Source organism: Orcinus orca, chromosome 16, assembly GCF_937001465.1.
Source record: "Orcinus orca chromosome 16, mOrcOrc1.1, whole genome shotgun sequence".
In the NCBI taxonomy this organism is placed as follows: domain Eukaryota; kingdom Metazoa; phylum Chordata; class Mammalia; order Artiodactyla; family Delphinidae; genus Orcinus; species Orcinus orca.
Genome location: NC_064574.1, coordinates 25,327,474 through 25,339,516, shown reverse-complemented (window position 1 = coordinate 25,339,516; position 12,043 = coordinate 25,327,474). Strand labels below are relative to the sequence as shown.

The window sequence follows — 12,043 nt, the reverse complement described above, 5'->3', positions numbered from 1 at the left end:
ACAGAGATGATAATTTCAAAAAAAGGTGAGAAACACTGCCTACCACAGTGATTCTCCAAGTGTGGTCTGTGGTTAAAAATGCAAAATCTGAGGCTTGACCTCAGAGTTACCAAATTGGAAATCCTGGGGGTGAGGCCCAGCAAACTATGGTTTAAGTCCTGCGCTTGATTCTGATGGGCACTAGAGTTTGAGAACCATTGCGCTAGACAATGTGAATGGGGTGGGGTTATAGGAATCTGTATGTTTAACAAGCTCTCCTAAGGTACATTGCAGGAAACAATGACATGGAGGATTTGAAAGTATTTGAAAAGTGTAAGTGACTTTACAGATGGTAAAATACTATTTTCATTAAGAGGAACACGCTAAACAATAATAGCAAAGGTCACTAATTACTAAGCACTTAGTTGTGCCTCTGAGTCCACTTGCACAGCCTGTTCTCACAACCCATGACGGAAGTTAAGAGGTTGGACTCTGAAACCAGACTGCCTGGGTTCTTATCCAACTTGTGACTTGGTTTGTGCATCTGTAAAGTGAGGAAAATGACGGTACTTCCCTCATAGATTTGTTTTGAGGATTAAAGAATCTTATTGATCAGGGGACTTCCCTGGTGGTCCAGTGGGTAAGACTCCATGCTCCCAATGCATGGGGCCCGGGTACCATTCCTGGTCAGCGAACTAGATCCCGCCTGCATGCCACAACTAAGAAGTCCACACGAAGTCCACATGCAGCAACTAAGACCCTGCATACCACAACTAAGACCCCACGCAGCCTAAATAAATAAATGTGTTAAAAACCAAAAAAGAATCTTATTGATCAGCTCTTAGAACACCTGCCATGTTGGCACCACTTACGTTTAAGCTGTTTTCATCATCCCTAAGTGCACCCTGTTAAAAGGTGGAGTTGAATCCAATCAATGCAACTCCTGAGTGTACTTTCCTAAGGACTAAGCTACAGTTCAGTGGTTCTCAAAGTGTGATCTCCTACCAGTAGTACACCAGAGAGCTTGTCCGAAATGTAAATTATTAGGTCCTATCCCAGATCTGATGAATTAGAAACCCTGGGGGTGGGGCCCAGTAGTCTTAAGTTTTAACAAGCCCTTCAGGTGATTCTGATGCACGCTAGAGTTTTGGATCCGCAGCTACAGCTTTTAGAGGTTCTGGTGTGTGATTAGGAGGGTTTTCAAAAAAAGCCTAGGGGTACTGGAAGCAATCCAAGCGTCCCTCCCACCTGACTGAGCGCAAACCCCGATTTAGCTGCGCTCATCAGCCTCTGTGAGCTTTTCCTGCCGGCAGCGGGCTAGTGCGCAAGACCTTCTGGGGCTTGTAGGCCGGATCGCTCTCGAGCTGGAGGCGCCTGCGTGTTGGCCGCCAACTCGCTCTAGTAGCTGTGGTCCGGGCTCGGGACCGGCTGCCATCTTAGTCGAGGGACGCAAGAGTCGCCGCCGCCCCGAGTCCCGGTAAAAACCCGTGGGCGGACTGGAGGCAGTTCTGGGGAGAGGGAGGGTCCTGGATAAGCGTGTCCGAGGAGAACGAGGGATGGAGGAGTGCGGCGCGTCAGTCGGGACCCCAGAGCCGCGGCTGCTTCCTCTTCCCTCAGAGCCGGTGCCCGTGGGGGGCGCGGGGAGCTCGGGCTAGTGGCAGGGGCCCGGCGGGGGTCGGGGTGGGTCGGCTGGACGCACCCAGCGGCCACTCTTGGGCTCAGGCGTCCGGAGCCCCTAGCCTTACGGGCGCCAACTTATGAGAGGACTGGGCCGCAGTGGGCGCCCGCAGGGTCTGGCCCCGAGCCCCTCAGCCCCGCCCGGGGGCCACTCTGCCGCGGCCCGGCCTACGCGCGGGGCCGGGCGGCAGCGGCAGGCGCGGGCGACGTGGCCCTGCGAGGGGCGGTGGCCGGGCCCACCTGCCACCCGCTGCCCTTCCCGAGACTTTTTGGAGCCCCCACTCGCGAGAGGGGCCCAGTACAGCGGCTGCCTCTCTTCTCTCTTCCACTCCCCTCCTCCCTCCATTGTCCCCCAGCATGGTGGTCCCGGCCCCGGCGTCCTCCTCCGCGCCCGCTGTCGGCGCGGAGTTTTGCAGACGTGGAGCTGTCAGTGTCCTTCCTCCTGAGAGTGCCCTTTTCTTTAGTGGAGAGAAGAAAAAAAGTAGCCGTGATGAGGACATGACTTAGGGGTGACTAAGTGGGGAACTCAAGTTTTCAGACTTAGCTCCGGGCCGCGACTCAAAGAGAGATAAACACACGGTTTTTTTGCCCCAGGTAGACGTTGGGCCCCAAGTTAGCGATGTAACCAGGTGAATTTGCAAACTACCCGAAATCCACGGTTCGCAGCAACAACTCAGCTTGTTGTCTTGGTTATATTCATATCTTAATCTTGTTAGATTTTCTGCCATTATTCAACAGCTTCATTATACTTTTTTGGGAGTGAGGGGTGGGGAAGGACGAGTGGGATTTTTCTTTGAAAATTAACGAGGCACTTGAGCCAGACACCTATCATTGTACTTAGTTGGGGTCTCGCATGTATTCCTAACATAATTAGGTCTTAAGGAAGTACTAAAGGCAGTGTATTTCCACCCTGAAAATGGGCTAAGGATTTGTTTCTCAGCCGAAGTAAAGTTCTCATGGCAGCTCTGTTGAGAGGCTTCACTGTGTATTCATAGGTTTACTCAAGGTACGATTACTTCATTTTTAAGATTTAGAAATGAAGGTGGAAATTCACCTGCTTTTTTGAACAGTGAATGTAAATTTTTTGGAGTGTGAGTCCAAAAGGAATTCCTTCATCTTCAGCATATGAGTCAAGTCAGCAAGGATATGATATGAAATAAACAAGTGCAGAATACTTCTTCAGTGTATTCTAGAATAAATCATTTCTACATTAGTTAAAGAACTATCTTTACACCTATTGGAAGAGACAAACCACTAGCCCCCAAATTTGACCATTAGAATAATTAGGGGAGCTTTTGAAAAGTAGAAATTTCAGGGCCTCATTCCCTGAGATTGATTTAATACCTTTGGGTTAAAACTTGCCTCAGGCAATTCTGATGGTCTTAGGAACCATTGAGACAAACAATACTTTAGATAAACCAAAAAGCTTTGAGACAGTAGAGGAGGTAACCAGTTGTGTCCCGGTTGACCTGAGAAGGAGGAAGGATCTGCTTCTGGACCTAAGTTGGGTGTTAGGTGATGAGTAGGATGGGGATTGTGATGGGGAAAGGGAAGGAGGGCAGACAGAGGAAACACCTTAATACTGTGCGTAAATGGGAGAGGATTGTGCAAGAAAAAGAGAGCAGGGAGTGGGATGGGGAAGGAGAGCACTGTGGATGTGAGGCCAGAAAGGTAAAAGGCTACTATATGAAAAGTTCTAAGTATAATGCAAAAAAACTTGTTTTATGTTGTTAGCAATAGATACACATTTTTGAACAGGGAAGTGATATGAGTAGATGTTTGCTTTAGAAAGATTGCTTTGGTGACAAGAGTGAAAAAGGATGGAAGAGTGGCTGTTGCAGAGGTCTAAGTGAGAAGTGAAAGGCTTGACCTTGTAGAGAGGCTGTGGGGATGATCAAGGGATTGGATTTAGTTCTTTACTAGTGCAGTATTGTTGCCCTGTTTTTGTATGAGGATTTCTTTAGGACTCGTCTGGGTAAAAGGTTCCTTTTCTGTCAAAAGAACCCATTAACAAATCAGAATAATATTGATAGGTTATGTATGTTAATGGTATCAGAATGTATTGTTCTTTAGCATCCTTGATCAGGTGCAATTTGTAGAATTTGGAGATTAGACTGAAATTTATGACTATCAGTACTATTGATTTAAGCTTGTTGGAAGTGTTTTTCTCCCACCCTCAGAAACTTGGTTGTAGAATTTTAGAGTTGGAAGAGATTGTAGAGATTATCTACAGTCTGCAGTGGCAGATATATTTTGTTTTATGGGCCAACTTTCATTTGAAGTAGCTACCAGAGCCCTGTGTTGAGAAGAATTTTGATCTTATGCATTCTCTGGGAAAGTGAGTTATGATTGATTAGTGATTCCTCCTGTAGACACTAGTTATCTAATGGGTAGTATATGTGCCAGGTATATGCTATTCTTAGACTAGTCCAACCTGTTAGTTTTCTGTTTGTTTAAAAAAAAAACTGGGACTTCCTGGTGGCACAGTGGTTAAGAATCCGCCTGCCAATGCAGCCTCCAAGCCCTGGTCCGGGAAGATCCCACATGCCGAGGAGCAACTAAGTCCGTGTGCCACAACTACTGAGCCTGCACTCTAGAGCCCACAAGCCACAACTACTGAGCCCGTGTCACAGCTACTGAAGCCCACACGCCTAGAGCTCATGCTCTGCCACAAGAGAAGCCACCATAAAGAGAAGGCTGTGCACCACAATGAAGAGTAGCCCCCGCTCGCTGCAACTAGAGAAAGCCCGCATGCAGCAACGAAGACCCAACGCAGCCAAAAATAAATAAATTTAAAGAAGAAAAAAAAAACTAGTTAAGAATCAGAGCTAGAAATAGAACCAAGTTTTGTAACTTGTAGCCTCTTCTCCAGTGTATCAAGATGAATGTGTGCTAGTAAAGAGCTTTTGGTATTAGACCAAAAGAAAAAAAGTATTTCTAGCCTGAGCCTCTTCACTGTTTAGTTAAGAGTTTAACAAGGAACTTTGGCCTAGAAGTGAGTTTTGTTGTATTCATTCTGGCTTAAGAAATTTGTGTTGGGACTTCCCTGGTGGCGCAGTGGTTAAGAATCCGCCTGCCAGTGCAGGGGACACGGGTTTGAGCCCTGGTCCGGGAAGATCCCACATGCTGTGGAGCAACTAAGCCCGTGTACCACAACTACTGAGCCTGCGCTCTAGAGCCTGTGAGCCACAACTGCTGAGCCCGCATGCCACAACTACTGAAACCCACGCACATAGAGCCTGTGCTCCGCAACAAGAGAAGCCACCTTAATGAGAAGCCCGCGCACTGCAATGAAGAGTAGCCCCCTACTCACCGCAACTAGAGGAAGGCCGTGCACAGCAACAAAGATCCAACGCAACCAAAAATAAATAAATAAATTTATTAAAAAAAAAAGAAATTTGTGTTAGTACTCATAGGAAATAGTGTTCCCCCCTCCCCCCCGGCTTCCTTTCTTGTTCCTCACTCTTCTGTTTTGGGTTTTGGGGATTGGTTTCCTTTATATGAATTAAGGCAAAAGTGTATAAAGGTTTTTTCCCCCCGCTCCTATATTATAGCACCTGGTCAAATTCTGGGCTCATAATAAGCACTCAGTAAAGGCATGTTGATTTTTGTGGCTGTAAATGATACTGGCTTTGAGTCAATATAAATTAGCAAGGGGGCGGGTTGCAGAACTGAATTGCAGCATTCTCTGGTTGAGAGGTCAACCCTCAGCTAAAAATGTTGGGTTGGAAACTAGCCTCACGACTAGAAGTAGTTAACCAGAAGGTGTTCCTTGCCTCTGTCCTCTTTCAGTCTAGCAGTGTACTGTCCTTGGAGAACTACTGCCAACTCAGCTCTTTACTTCTTTTCAGAACTGGCTATACTCTGATCCTTGGAGTACTTTTCTTTTCTTATCCCTAGGAGCTTCCAAGTTGCAAGGATAGTCCTTACTGTGACCCCAATAGAGTATGCGTTTATATGGCCATCCTCGTTTTGCCATGTAGCCGTATGCAGGTGGGGGTCACCCCTTACAGAATGTGAGTCATTTTCTCCCCGACTCACCTTCTTATCCTGCCTGCTCCATCAAAAATTATCTGTGCCATGAAACTTTTTAAAGGACATTGTGCTGTCAGATTCCTGAGGTCATTGCTGATCTGATGTGTTTAACCATAGGAATAATGTGTTAATGGACCCTCCTTCCTCTCTCAGGTAACATGCATTTAACAGTGGCCTTCTGGAGACAGCGCCTTAACCCAAAGAAGTGACTTCAAACAGTGAAAACTTCAGGTATGGTAGTGTGCCTGTGAGAGAGATTGGGGGGCAAGAATGTTGCTGAGGGTGAGCCCTGGTCATATTAACAGCTGTGAGGAGGTATGGGGAGACACCAGTGTTCATGCTGGCTAAATCAGTTGGTTGAAGAAATAGACATTTCTACCTGGACCTGAAACCCAAAGCTGCCTTTAGAAGGATTAGCCATATTGTACAATGTGAGCCACATTGTACTGTTAATTTGAGTCCTGAGGACTGACTTTTCTGTTTTTCTAGCTTCCCTAGACATACATAAACTTTTCCCACTTGTGCTATTTTATAAACATTTATCTCTGTATACTTGTCCAGACATGTGCATGTATATGGTTAAAAAGTGTAGGAATTAAAAAGAAGACAATATGGTTCAGTGGAAAAAGAATAGAGGACTTGGAAAGAAAAGGTCTGGGTTTTGATTTGATTTTGCCACTGACAAACTGATAGTTGGCAAATTACTTAATATTGACAGGACTTAGTTTATATATCTGTAAAATAGATGTGTTGATTCCTACCTGCCTCCCTGGCATTGTTGTGAGGATCAAATATTGGGTTGGCCAAAAAGTTCTTTCGTTCTTTTTCTGTAAGATGTTATGGAAAAACCCAAACAAACTTTTGGCCAACCCAATAAAATAATACATATTAAATCTTTAGGAAAAAAATGAATTCACAGCTTAAGGCATTATGTAGATCTACAAGGTGGGAGGAGTTGGCAATAATATTTAAAAGGAAAGCAGGACAGGACAGATGCACTTTAAAAGATCAGGAGAGGAAAAAAAATAAAAGATCAGGAGAGAGAAAAGGAAGACTACTGGTTAAGAATAAAAGTAGAGCATAGGAAAAGTCAAGCAGTAAGAGAATAGGGGGTGAATGAAGTAGAGCACGTGAATTGGTTGGTGAGAAAGCTGAATAGGAAGAGAGGATCCCTTTCATTTGCCTAACCCTAACCTTGCAACTGTTGTCATTACCACCTTTCTTCATATGTGTCTTATCCATACTGGGCTTCTTGTCTCCACTGTAAACGTCATAATAATAAAATGTTTATTATTCATTCAACTGTGTGACCCTTTGTGTTTAGCGTATATTTTTGTTAACAAATTGCCTTATAAATGCCAAGAGACCAAGGCTGTGACTTGCTTATTATGGTATCCCATGTCACTGCTATAATCAAATATGTGCTTAATCTGTTTTTTTTTTTAATAATTATAGAGAGAAAAGAAGGAGATAGGCTGCTTTGTGAGAGTTACTAGGGAAGGGAAGTGGTAAGAGGAAAAGTAGATAAATAAGAGATAGTAAGAAAAATTCTCAGGATAATGAAAGGAAAGACATGAAAATGAGAAAAATATGTAGAACAAGGGAAAAAGATGGTGTTATCTGCAGTTAATGGAACAAGGCAAATTTCATATCTTTAATGGTGATATAATACCTCACAAAAAGTTATGTGCTGGGAAAGATCATTCTCCATACCAAATATCTTTAAAATATTTCTAAAAGTATCCACTTCATCCTGAGCTCACAGAGTCGTTCTTTGTGGAAAGAAAACTGGGCCAATATTCAGGAGACATGGGTTCTGGCCTTGGTATTGCTTGTTACTTAAATTCTGTGATCTTGAGCAATTCGCTTAAATCTCTCTGGACTGCATTACTTGTCTATTGAAAGCATGAACACAATGCTCTCTCCTAGCTCATTGATTATTCTCTGTGCTTCATATGCCAGCTCACTAATTTTTCAGGGCTTTGTTGATACAATATAGGACTGGTCTCAGGAAAGCTTATAATAGGACTTCATAAAATCCAGTGCTTTATAAATGAGAAGCCATTTTATTTAAGTTCTATTTTATTTATTTATTTATTATTATTATTTTTTTGGCTATGCTGCATGGCTTGCGAAATCTTAGTTCCCCAACCAGGGATTGAACCATGCCTCCTGCAGTGGAAGTGTGGAGTTCTAACCACTGGACTGCCAGGGAATTCCCTTAAGTTCTACTTTAAACATTGGTAGAGAGACTTACAGGAAATCTAAGTATAGGAATGTTAAGTTTGTAATACTCAGTAAGCATTTATTGAGCCCCTGTTATGCTAGGTCCCAGAGGGTACTCTGCCTCAAGGATTTTGTTTTTGTCAGGAAAACAAACTTGTTCACCGGTAATTATTGTAAACAGCAAGATGATAAATGCTATAATAAGGATTTTGTTGCACTGCAATTTAAGATACTTGGATATCTTGGTTCCTTTAATATAATTGAATATATGCTAACTGCTGCTTTGTGCTAGGCATTGCAGGGACTCATGGAAAAAGCAGTCCCTGCCTTCAAGAAACTTGCAGTTTTTTTCACATCTGCAGACTGTTTACCCAAATATATATAACCTTCTACTCCAGGAGAGAGAAGGATTTTTGTACTGAATCACTTTGTATTTTTTTTTTTTTTTTTTTTTTTTTTTTTTTTGCGGTACGTGGGCCTCTCACTGTTGTGGCCTCTCCTGTTGCGGAGCACAGGCTCCAGACGCGCAGGCCCAGCGGCCATGGCTCATGGGCCCAGCCGCTCCGTGGCATGTGGGATCTTCCCGGACCGGGACACGAACCCGTGTCCCCTGCATCGGCAGGTGGACTCCAACCACTGCACCACCAGGGAAGCCCCTAAAATTTAGTCTTTGATTCTTCGTTCCAGAGAGTCCGTTCAGTTGGTCACAGAGGAAAGTATGGTAGGGAATCATATTGTAGGGGTTAACAGTATGTACTGGAGTTAGATTGTCTGATTTTGAATTCTGGCTCTACCGTGTCCTGGCAGTATGACCTTGGCCAAGTTGCTTAACTTCTGTTTTGTTTGTTTAATTTATTTATTTTATTTATTAAGTTTTTGGCTGTGTTGGGTCTTTGCTGCTGTGCATGGGCTTTCTCTATAGTTGCGGCAAGCGGGGGCTACTCTTCATTTCGGTGTGCGGGCTTCTCATTGCGGTGTCTTCTCTTGTTGCGGAGCACGGGCTCTAGGCCTGCGGGCTCAGTAGTTGTGGCTCGCGGGCTCTAGAGTGCAGCTCAGTAGTTGTGGTGCTCGGGCCTAGTTGCTCTGCGGCATGTGGGATCTTCCCGGACCAGGGCTTGAACCTGTGTCCCCCACATTGGTAAGCAGATTCTTAACCACTTTGCAACCAGGGAAGCCCTGCTTAACTTCTTTGTGCCTTAGTTTCCTCATCTGTAAATTGAGAATAATAGTAACATGTATCCATAGGGTTGTTGTGTGGACTAAATGAGATAATGTATTTTTGCTTGAACAATAGTTGGCTCAAAATAAGCAGGAAATGTTAATTGCCAGTATTACTGTTGTCATTATCACATTATCATCATCACCAACCTTGTCCTTCTTAAAATTATCTTCTTAATTTATTAATTCATTCAGTAAATTTATCTAGGGTGAGCACTGTAAAGTCAAATGCCTACAAGGGCTAGATGAACATTTTAAACAGTAATGATAGATCAGATTGGGACTTAAGTGATTTAGGGAATTCATGTCACTCCAGTGAGGCAGCTGTTATGCAGCTTTGGCCCACTTTATTTTTTTTAATTGAGGTGAAATTCATCATTTAAAAATATATAATTCAATGTTGGCTCACTGTTGATCTGGCAGGGGGCTGAGGGGGGGTGGCGTGTAGACAGAGTGTGGCCTGAACATCTTAACTTTTTTCTGAACAGACGCTAGAATTCCAGATTTTGAGAGAAATTTTTATTTTTAAATGTTGGCAACTTAATGAATTCATAAAAAACTCTGTGAGCCAAGCAAATCACCACTGTGGGCAGGATTTGTCTTGTGGGTTGCCATTCTGCAGCCTCTGATCTGGGGCTCAATTTTTTGCAGCATAACCCATGTTCCCTGCCCTCTGGGAAGAAAGTCCTTACCCACATAGGGATTTTTAAAATTCAAGGGATACCTTAGAGAAGTCTAGGGCTGAATGAGGAGTATATAGAATAATTAAGGCAAAGAGGAGGAGAGAAGTTATTTAAAACTGGGATTCAGAATGGGCAAAATGGCAGGAATGGACTTGAGATGGTGGAAGTACAGTGAATTTAGATTAATCTGAAGAGGGTTTGTGTGGTCCGCGTAAGAAGAGAAAGTTTGGAAAAATTAAGAGACAAGTGTAGGGGCAGAAAAAATTTCTCTTCTTCCCTTCTAGGTTCTTTGACTGGTCTAATCATTGATATAAGACAGATTAACAGGAGAAAAACAAATTTCCTAAATATGGTATGGGAGCCCCATAAAAGTATGAGACCCAAAGGGCAGCCACCTAATAGAGGCTTATATGAACATCCTGACCTAAGGGAAGGGGTAGGGGTCTGGGGATACAAAAGGAAGAGGAGAGGAGATGTTTGGAAAATAAGGTTGCCTTGATGTGCGGGTAAGTTTCTTAGGTAAAAAGATATCTCTGGCAATAGTTCTCTTCTTGATACAGGCCTCCTTTCCAGTGTAAATTTAGGCAGTTGAGGGGGAGGTAAAGAGCTTTTACTGAATCTGCTGAGTTTTGATTGTTTTTAGCTCAAAATAATCCTTATGCCAAAGTAGCATATTTTGGGGTGAAAAATTCTGCTCCCCTTCACCAGCCTTTTTATTTTGGGATAACCTTATTTTGGGATAACCTTAAGTCTTGTTGACTGACAGGATGAAATGGTATTTTATGAAGATTTATTCGGTAATATTGAGGTCTACAGTATTTAACTAGGGTTGGTAGTGTCTGGAGGTAGGGAGAGCAGGCTAGGGAGGTGGTAGTGAGAATGGAAAGTGAAAGACAGAAGCTTGTATTTGGGTCACTCTGTGACAGTAGGACCCTGCAGTAAAGAGGGCAAATTTTGAAAGCTTTTCCCATATTCATTCTTCTGTAAAAAAAACTGGGATATGTGAGGATAATACTAAAGAGGCTATCCCTCTTTTTTTTTGGCTGCGTTGAGTCTTCGTTGCTGCGCGCAGGCTTTCTCTAGTTGCGGTGAGTGGGGACCACTCTTTGTTGCAGTGCACGGGCTTCTCATTGTGGTGGCTTCTCTTGTGGAGCACAGACTCTAAGCCTGTGGGCTTCAGTAGTTGTGGCTCATGGGCTCTAGAGCACAGGCTCAGTAGTTGTGGCGCATGGGCTTAGTTGCTCCGTGCCATGTGGGATCTTCCTGTACCAGGGCTCGAACCCGTGTCTCCTGCATTGGCAGGCGGACTCTTAACGACTGCGCCACCGGGGAAGTCCTATCCCTCTTTTTTCATGTTGTGGATCTTCATTACTCAGCCCCAGCACCCTCTTTAATGATGGATCACGTACATAGTCTTATGATTTCCCAGCTTCATAAGAATAGAAAAGGAAGAAGTAAAGTAGTTCAACTGCTTATTACATTTCTAGTTTCACATTTTTGGTCAGCTCAGTTAATCTCTGAGGAGTTTATGTAGACTTCAGTTTTGGGGTTTTTTTTCGTGTTTTTTTTTAGACTTCAGTTTAAACATGGAATTTTTGTATTTAACAAGGTTTGGAAACACTAACAAAAGATTTTTTCATGTAAAAAATGTAGAATTTTGTTGCAGAAACTTGACAAAGTAATTTATGATTTAGAATGTTTAAAAAAACTGATAAATGTAGAAAGGTGGAATGTGTTTATTTTGTATAATCAGAGAAAGTGATTTTTAGGATTTAATTTTCACCAGGCCTTTTGTTCTGTTTATACTTTCTCATGAAAATTTTCTTGACATACACAGGAAGGTTAATTCCTTATTCTTGACTAAAATGCAAAATGTAGTTATTGTAAGTAGTCTTTTTTTTTTTTTTTTTTTTTGCGGTGCACGGGCCTCTCACTGTTGCAGCCTCTCCCGTTGCGGAGCACAGGCTCCGGACGCGCAGGCTCAGCGGCCATGGCTCACGGGCCCAGCCGCTCCGCGGCATGTGGGATCCTCCCTGACCGGGGCACAAACCTGTGTCCCCTGCATCGGCAGGTGGACTCTCAACCGCTGCGCCACCAGGGAAGCCCTGTAAGTAGTCTTTTTAGAAAGTAATTTGAATAGTGTGTTAGATATAGCCTGAGCATTCAGAATATTTGAGATAGTAACATTTCCCTCATTGATGAATAAGAATACTGAACTGGGCCTA

At 43.5% G+C, this 12,043-nt stretch overlaps 2 protein-coding genes across 4 annotated transcripts in view; one reads left to right on the top strand and one right to left on the bottom strand.

The window, feature by feature from the left end:
* PXMP4 (peroxisomal membrane protein 4) overlaps positions 1–12,043 on the bottom strand; it is a 772,061-nt gene that overhangs the window by 645,856 nt on the left and 114,162 nt on the right. The window lies entirely within an intron of this gene.
* ITCH (itchy E3 ubiquitin protein ligase) overlaps positions 1–12,043 on the top strand; it is a 180,536-nt gene that overhangs the window by 57,948 nt on the left and 110,545 nt on the right. Inside the window, exons 1-2 of one of the 3 annotated variants that reach the window (XM_049698922.1) lie at positions 1,321–1,456; positions 5,845–5,922. The gene's annotated coding sequence lies outside the window, so the exon portion shown is untranslated. Of the gene's footprint in view, positions 1–1,320; positions 1,457–5,844; positions 5,923–12,043 lie in introns of those variants that run through there. The other 2 variants (XM_004272743.4, XM_049698921.1) reach the window with 2 other exon arrangements.